The sequence below is a fragment of the Amblyomma maculatum genome, chromosome 2 (assembly GCF_055883805.1).
Source record: "Amblyomma maculatum isolate TAMU_Amacu chromosome 2, ASM5588380v1, whole genome shotgun sequence".
Classification (NCBI taxonomy): Eukaryota; Metazoa; Arthropoda; class Arachnida; order Ixodida; family Ixodidae; genus Amblyomma; species Amblyomma maculatum.
In genome coordinates this window covers 94,635,717-94,644,480 of record NC_139345.1, presented here as the reverse complement: position 1 = coordinate 94,644,480, position 8,764 = coordinate 94,635,717, and the positions used below count along the sequence as shown (strand labels likewise).

At 48.8% G+C, this 8,764-nt stretch overlaps 1 long non-coding RNA gene across 3 annotated transcripts; it reads left to right on the top strand.

The window, feature by feature from the left end:
• The first annotated feature begins 3,541 nt into the window (after nucleotides 1-3,541).
• LOC146199297 (uncharacterized) lies at nucleotides 3,542-7,802 on the top strand. 3 transcript variants are annotated; one of them, XR_014705059.1, is made up of 2 exons: nucleotides 3,542-3,762; nucleotides 4,681-7,802. It is a non-coding gene; the product is annotated as an uncharacterized LOC146199297 (long non-coding RNA). The 3 variants fall into 3 exon arrangements; XR_014705060.1 differs by having other exon boundaries at nucleotides 4,678-7,802; XR_014705061.1 differs by lacking the exon at nucleotides 3,542-3,762 and adding an exon at nucleotides 3,782-3,884.
• The last annotated feature ends 962 nt before the right edge of the window (nucleotides 7,803-8,764 follow it).

Genomic DNA, 8,764 nt, shown 5'->3' with positions numbered 1-8,764 from the left:
TTTTTTTTGTGCATATGTTAGTTTTATGAAGTGTTTAGCCTTTGTGACTAGCCTCCTGACGCGGGCTAGGTGGTAGTCGTGGCGTGCAGCAGTTCTGCGGCACCCGGCCGGCCTTAGTTGTTGAGTGCAATGCCTCCGAGAAAAGACGTGCCAGATAGGGCCGCCGCTTCGGACGCCAGTGCGTCCGGAAGTGAGGTGAGGGACGCGGTAGAGTCTGCGCAGGTTACCGATGCGGCCGCCCTGATGAGGCAGATGAACGAAGTGTTGTCGGTGTTCACCCGTCAGCTCGGTTCGGTGGCTAGCGCCAACCAAGCCACAGCTGCGGCGACAGTCTCGCGTCCGCGGATAAATGTAGAGGTTACCTCCTTTTCCGGCTACATGGACGTGAAGTCAGTCCACGAGTTCTTGCAAGAAGTCGAGGATTATCAGACGGCACTGGGTTCCCCAGACGACGTGGTGCTAGCGCAGGTAATCCCCGTGGCACTTGTTGAGAGCGCGGCGCGATGGATACGCTGCCAGCCGGCCTTCCAGTCGATGGCAGACTTCACAGATCGCCTCCGCGCCGAGTTCTTGCCTCCCGATTACGAGCGCCGGATGCTTGAGGAGCTAGCGTTGCGCACACAGCACCCAGAGGAGAGCCTCCTCGAGTATGTACGCGCAATGCAGGAGCTCTACAAGAGGGCAGATCCCACGGCAACCGATCTTGAACAGGTCGCGCGCGTGATCAGGCAACGTCATCCGCGCTTCAAGCCGTATTTGCGGGGACGTGGTTTTGCAAACCTCGAGGCCCTAGCACAGGAAGCGAAGGTAGTACAGGCGGATTTACTCGCTGAATTGCGCTACCAGCCACCCCCCAGGCCAGCCGAATCGCTAGAGCCGCGATGCGCCTGGGCCGGAGGCCAAGACTCTGCGCCGCGCGCCAGAGGCGCAGACGTAATGACGGTAGGGCAGGAAAGGCCAGCGGAAGGCTCCGCGATTCCTCGCGCTCTTGACCCGTACGCGTTCGAGCAGCGGCGTCGAGCTGGGCTCGCCAGCGACGTACGCACAGGCGCGGAGAGAGGGGAAAGATGTCCCCAACCGCTTCGTGGAACGCGGCATCCCCCGACCGCGCGGCAGGTGAACGACCGGCTTTGCTGGAATTGCAACCAGCCGGGCCACGCGGCACGAGAGTGTCAAGCAAGGCATATGCAGGGAAACGCGGACCGCCGGCGGCCATAATTGGTAACACCAGCCTGTCGCCGTCGGCGGGAGAATTTCGTGGTAGCCACGGCGGAAAATGGGAAATGTACTCCCACGCCGCGTCACCGGGCGACCGCCCGGCTTTTGTCCCCCTCGCCTGTAGAGCACAAGGAATGTTGTCGCGCTCTAGCCCTTTTATGCTAGTGCGGTTAGCTGGTCAAAGCTACTCGGCACTCGTTGACACGGGTTCAACTCTGTCAATGGTCGGTGATGATGTGTTCGAGGCCTGCTGTAGATGTAACATCCGTGTCAGGCCAGCCGAAACCCTTTTGAGCTTAGCAGCAGGGACGACAAAAGCGGAGGGAGCGGTACGTCTGGTCCTGCGTTTTGACGGCAGGAAGCGAAGACATCGCTTCGTCTATCTGCCCGGCTTAGCCATACCAGTTATTCTGGGAAGAGATTTTCTTTCCAGCGAAGGCATTGTGCTTGACATGGGGGAGAACGGCTATCGCTACAGCCCCTTCACCCCCCCTCACTCCCTTTGTTAGCGCACCCAAACAGGAATTCGTCGCTGAGCGAGCAAGCGTCCACGCTTTTGTGGCAGACGGCTCCCCCGCGACACTGAATGGTAGTCCATTAGAAGCAATTATCGCGTCCTTCTCAGGAACCGGTAGTCAGCGCCGAAGGCTCGCGGAAACTTTACTCCCGTTTTCGGATTGCTTCACAGAGAAACCAGGCAGAACCGACTTGCTTCAGCACGAGATCGAAACGGGTGATGCGCGCCCTTTCAGATGTAACCCGCGGCCGTTAAGCGCGCATAAGAGACAGCTTCTCGACAGCGCCCTTGACGAGATGATAGATACCGGCGCGGTGAGACCCTCACAAAGTCCCTGGGCGTCCCCAGTGGTTCTAGCGCCAAAGAAAGATGGTTCGGTCAGGCTGTGTGTTGATTATCGAAAGCTCAACTCACTGACGCCTACGGTTGCGTACCCTTTCCAGTCGATCGAGGCTGTGATGTACGCGTTAGGGAACGCAAGGTTCTTCACAGTCCTGGATGCAAGCAGAGGGTACCTGCAGATTGAGGTGGCGGAAGGTGACATTGAGAAAACCGCATTCACCTGTCACCGCGGGCTCTTCGAATTTACTCGACTCCCGTTGGGTGTGTCTAATGCACCGAGCACGTTCATGCGATTGATGGACATCGTGCTGGGCGATGCAAGGTTCAACTACGCGATGGCGTACCTCGACGACGTCGTGATATTCTCACAGTCGTTCGAAGAGCATCTCATTCACCTGAATTCCGTTCTTGAAAGAATGAGACGTGCGGGTATAACGATCAACCCAAAGAAAGTGCAGTTGGCATCAAAGAGAGTGAACCTCTTGGGATTTGTGATTGATGGTAGCACTTTGAGACCGAACGATGACAAACTGCAGGCAATTCTGAACTACCCCTGCCCGACGGACGTGAAAAGCTTGCAGAGGTTTTTGGGAATGGTTGCCTTCTACAGACAATTCATCCCTAGTTGTTCAGAGCTCGCTAGGCCGTTGAACCAGCTGTTGCGGAAAGGCTCGAAGTGGGTCTGGGGCAAGGAACAGAACGACGCTTTTGTTGCCTTGGCTCGCGCGATAGCGAACACCGCTAGTTTGCGCCTCCCCGACCTGAACAAGCCGTTTGTCTTGCAGACAGATGCTAGTGATGCCGGTGTAGGAGCTGTTTTGTTGCAGGAACACGAGGGCAAGCTGCGCCCTGTCGCGTTCGCTAGCCGCACGCTCACATCGGCGGAGCTGAATTACTCCGTGACCGAAAAGGAATGCCTGGCGATGATGTTCGCATTGTCAAAGTTCGACATGTACCTAGACGGAGCGGTTTTCACCGTGCAGACAGATCACCAGGCACTTTCGTGGTTAAAGAGGCTGAAAAACCCCGCAGGCAGACTCGCGAGATGGGCGCTGACGTTGCAACGTTACGCGTACGCCATTGAGTACCGCCGGGGCAGCATGAATAAGGTGGCCGATGCGTTATCGCGCGCACCGTTGAAGGCTGGCAGAAGCGCAGAAGAGGCGCAGACCAGCTTTGCTGAAAGCGGCGTCGCCGCTAGTGGAGAGGAGGAGAGGGCGGACGCGAGTGTCGCGCCCTGCGTAGTTAAAGAGAGAAAGGAGGCGGACAGAGTTGCCGCGCGGTGCTGCGAGAGAGAGAAGGCGCAGCAGCTGGTGGCGGCGACTACTCGCCTGCCAAGAAGCGAGGCAGAGAGAAATCTGTCATGGGGAGTAGCGGTCAGTAGGGAAGAGCTAATAGAGGGTTTACAAAAGTACGTCTGGCAACCGTGAGCGGCACGCTGATCGGGCGAGACTAAAACCCGCCATGAATAGGGTTTTTTCGGCTAAAACTTTGTCCCTAGATTTCCCCAAACGCATTGAACGCCATGTTTTTACAAAGTACCTAAATGCTGACTATTATGTGCCTAGTTGAGTCTGAATTTGTCCCCAGATTCTTGGCGGGCTGGCGGGCTTTTCGGCCCTTTCCTCGTTGTCGCCGACGGCGCCAGAGCTTTTGGATTGACGACATCGGCCGTCGCTTCTCACGTAAGCCATTGTCATTGCTGTTGTTTTTTGACATTGTGCGCTGAGTGCAGCGGTAGGTGGGTGTCGTGTCCATTTTTGTCCGCGAAATCAATGCGAGAGGTGTCATTCAGCAGTGAATTAAGGTAAACTGCAACCCGGTACTTAATTGTTTTTGAGCTTGCAGATATGACAGATCGAAATTAGCGTGCAATTTGTCAATTACTTATATCTCTGTGGCATGGATGCCACCTTCTAGCTTCGGAAAGCAATCTGAAGACGGTGCAAAACTCGTGTGTTTTATCAGAACATGTATCGATATATAAGCAGTATAGCAAAAATGACTTTGGAAGGAATGAAATTGTTTCCAACAAAGCTTTGCGCAAATACATTTTTTTTTTTCTATCAGGAGCTTGCGACAGCGCAACACGACAACGTAGGCACTATACTGTGTCAGCTTGCTGCTTATCTGATTCTAATTTAAGATGATTAGTATTAGCAGCATTTGTTGTTTTAGTGGTTATTTTATTACATATACAAAAGGAAAGAAAAGATGTTTGCCAACCCCGGTATCTGATATCTGAAGCACCTGAACAGGGGCGGTGGATAGCGAGGAAGGGGTAGAGGAAATCAAAGAGGTGAACGATAGGGAGAAAGGATAGGGTAGGTAAAAATAAAAAAATATATATATACACTATGACACAATATACAGTAGTTCGCTTGAGGCCCAGAGTAACGAATGCAGCGAGCTGCCAAAATGCGGCCAGGAAGGTAGCTTGCTTAACTTCCTTCAGGTCACTTGCAGCTGCCTTGTTGCTGTATACATGTTAGTAGACTATAAACTTGGGCTGATATCTCATATGCAATGCTGCTTGGTAGAGCACTCACTTCATTTCAGTGTTTACATGTGTCTATGCCATTTTTTGTTTTTACTTTCAGCAGTCTTGGAGACGCAGCCGCTCGTTTATTCTGGACAACTTTCGCATCCTTGGCTCCCTACATGTACAGTACATGTACCAAGGTATATATATGTGCATTATATTCAGTATTTTCATTTTATTTTTCAGTGCATGAGTATCGTTTCTGCTATGGATAGCAATTTGTTAAGTGACTGAAAAACATTTATAGCAACAATTAAAACATATGAGTGTCAATCTGTGAGGCCACATTGTTGCCATTGTCGTTGGTATCGTCTGGACATGCCACACCCTATACCCAATGAATATAGTCATTCCACCAAACTGAAATTGAATCTGGGTTGCAATACACACTTATACGCACGCTATAATACCCTAGCACTCAACCCAACACTACGTCTCGTAACTGCCACACTTGTTGGCTGCTTACTGCACCGAGCTACTCCAGCACTCACTGTTAGCACTACACACCCATATATTTTTTTTATTTATTTATTTATTTCAAATACCCTAAGGGCCTTTGCGGGCATTGCATCAGGGGGGATTCACCAAATAAACACAAATAATTTACATTGCAAGCAAAGAAAAAGCTGTAAGCAGAAATAGGTGCACAAAAAACCATGAACAATTTATGCAGTGACATCTAGATGCTAGAATCTAAGAAAGAAGACATCTAGAATGGGAGCAGTTAGAGATAAGAGTAGATGGAGAATACCTCAGTAATCTGCGATTTGCTGATGACATTGCCTTGCTAAGTAACTCAGGGGATGAATTGCAAAGAATGATGACCTAGACAGAAAAAGTGAAAAAGTAGGCTTGAAAATCAATATGCAGAAGACTAAGCTAATGTTTAATAGCCTAGGGAAGGAAAAACAGTTTACATTAGGTAGCGAAGCACTGGAAGTGGTAGGCGAATATATCTATTTAGGACAGGTAGTAACAGCAGATCCGGACCATGAAAGGGAAATAACAAGGAGAATAAGACTGGGATGAAGCACATTTGGCAAGTACTCCCAGATTATGACTAGCAGTTTATCGGTATCGCTCAAGAGGAAAGCATACAACAGTTGCATCTTACCTGTACTTACCTATGGGACTGAAACATGGAAGCTAACAAAGAGGGTTCTACTAAAGTTGAGGACAACGCAGAGGGCTATGGAAAGAAAAATGGTAGGGATAACGTTAAGAGATAGGAAGCGTGCAGAGTGGGTCAGAGAAATAACTCAAGTCACTGACATTCTAATGGAAATCAAGAAGAAGAAATGGGCATGGGCAGGACATGTAGCGCGAGGAAAGGATAAGTGATGGTCGCTTAGGGCAACAAACTGGATTCCAAGGGGAGGAAAGCGTAGCAGGGGGCGGCAGAAAATTAGGTGGGTGGATGAGATTAAGAAGTTTGCAGGGGTCAAGTGGATGCAGCTCGCACAGGACCGGGTTAATTGGAGGAATATGGGAGAGGTTTTCGCCCTGCAGTGGGTATAGTCAGGCTGAGGATGATGATGACGATCTAGATGCTTAAATTAGCATTACCTCATAGTATAGACATCCGCTCACTTGTCCTTATTGTCATCCATGGCTTGGGCTTACAACCTCCGACTGCTTGCTCCTTCACACCCTCGTAGGATAGTCGTGCATGGCGTGTGAGTGCCGTAGATATAAACCAGTATCCTTCAATGCTCTAACCTCATCCAGCACCGATTCTCTTTTTTTCTCATTTATTTCCCCTTCCCCTCCCACACACTGTCACCTTCATCCCTCAACCCTCATCAGGAGTAGCATGCTAGGCTTACCACCAGGCAGACATCTCCTGTTGCCATTAAAATATATCTCTCTCTCTCTCTCTCTCTCACCCAGTATTATTGAGCACTAGACTGGCTTCAGCATTTTGCGCTGCCCTAGCTTAAGCATCTGATGCGAAATTAAATATTAGCAGCCACATTCTCCTGATGTTATTCTTGCTTTAAATGGACATCAGTTTACAGAACAACAGAATGATGATGGGAAATCGTATTTCCACAGATACAACACAAATGGAGTTTTAGGCCTCGGGAAAGCTTTAGATAAATATTTAACTTGATCTCAAACAGTTCAGGCCTGCCATAGTCAAGCCCCCACTTCGCTAAAAAAAGAAAAGCAAACAAACAGCAACAGCACGCTAAAATGCAAATGCATATGGATACATTGACGTCATTTGAGAGGCTACACATTTCACATTCATGCGATGCAATCGTGCGCAGCCACTGTCACTTCCTTGATACTGTCCAGACCTGTACCTGCTCATTGTGCCTTACGTTCCCTATTCCTGTGAACTGTTTCAAAGCTTTCTCCTTGTCAGCGGCTTGTGTTACCTTCCCACGCTTACAGCCACTTTTGCCCTTGCATGCAACATGCTTGATTCCATGATCTTGAAAAGGCTATAACAAGTTCCTTCATTCACATGGAAGCAAATTTGTAAATATGTTGTAAGGCACAATGCTTTGGTGTTATACTGCTACACTTGTCTGTTTATTTGTTTATCTGTTATGTCTGGGCAAGTTCTGTTATGTCTTTTTTTTTTGTCCTACTGTTATATGTGCTTGGTTTTTCCATAACAACTTCTCTTGATGTCATACGACTCGAGATGCTTGGGGCATTAAACCCCATAAACCAGATACCAACCAACCGTCTCTTGGCACTAGCCTGATTTCTATTATTCCACAGTTTTTCAGTGGCAAGAAAGCATGCTGTCATCAGTCTCTCCTTCCTCCATCCTTTTGATTGCTATGTGGTTATTTCTTTCCCTGTATCATATAAGGGGGACACTCTCCTATGTATAGATAAATCAGCAACCGTGCGGTACCCACTTATTGCAACATTCTTAACAAAACATATTCACTGCAGCTTAAATGTGGTGCTGTCATTATATCATAAGCAGAACAGGCCTCTCGGCACCCCTGCTCCTGACCTGAAGCTCCGGATTCTACACGGCCTACCCCGACGTGAAGCAACTTTGCTGTGCTGCCTGTGGGTTGGTGTAGCGTTCACAAATTCTCATTCGTTTGTGATAGATATGGCTAATAGCCCTGCATGTGCAACCTGTGGGTCTGACAAGACTATAGGCCACATTCTTTGCGAGTGGACCACATACAATGCGGAAAAACAATTTCTCTGCCCTGCACTAGAGTGTCTATATGGACACCCGCTGACAGAAATCAAGATTATATGCCATTGGCTGCGGCGATCGTCTGCGGTGAAGACCTCCCAGGCACTGCTCTGCTTCATGAAAACCACGGGCCTGATCGGTAGACTGTGATTTTGCTGCGATGCGACGTGATATGGCTGTGATGTGACAGTACTGACTTCATATTTCTGTAACTTTCTTTTACACATCACTTTTATATCCACTTACCCCCTTCCCCCAGTGCAGAGTAGCAAATCGGTTTCTTCTTCGGTTAACCTCCCTGCCTTTCCTCCTCTTCCAACACCCCTGCCTATAGTTACACTCAGAACTTGCCAGTGCAATGAACCTAAACCTGAAGTTGCAAACCAAGATGAGGTGAAAAGCAACATAAAGTACTGTAGTTCATGGTCAGGACTTTTATAGAGACTCCAATTATAGTTTGATTCAACGGCAAGTATCCGAAGGCTGTTTGCTATGCAGCACGCACGGTGTGGATGTTCTTGATTGCATACAGCTTCCAAATTTATTAAACTGTCACCACAGAGAAACAAAAGAATGCGTCATTCCAAGCATCTAGTCGAGTATCGAGCACGCTGTGATATGTTCATGTTCTCCTTCTTTCCCCTGGCGGTCCGCGAATGGAATGGTTTAGCCGATGAAGTGGTTAATTGCTCATCACTAGATGGGTTCAGTTCACGGCTGGCAATTGTTCCTTGAGTACCCTATATATGTGTAGCCTGACCTCTGTACAAATATAGTGAAACATGTGTCTTCAGCGTGATTGTATTGTATCATATCCTTCTTTTCCATTTCTTGTTCCACACTGCCATATAGAACTATATAAAAATTAGACAAGTGTGGATTGTCAGTATTCCTGTCATTTGCTGTTTCTATATTATGCCCCAAACCTGCAACAGCCTCCAAAAGGAGGCTAGCAGTATGTATGAAA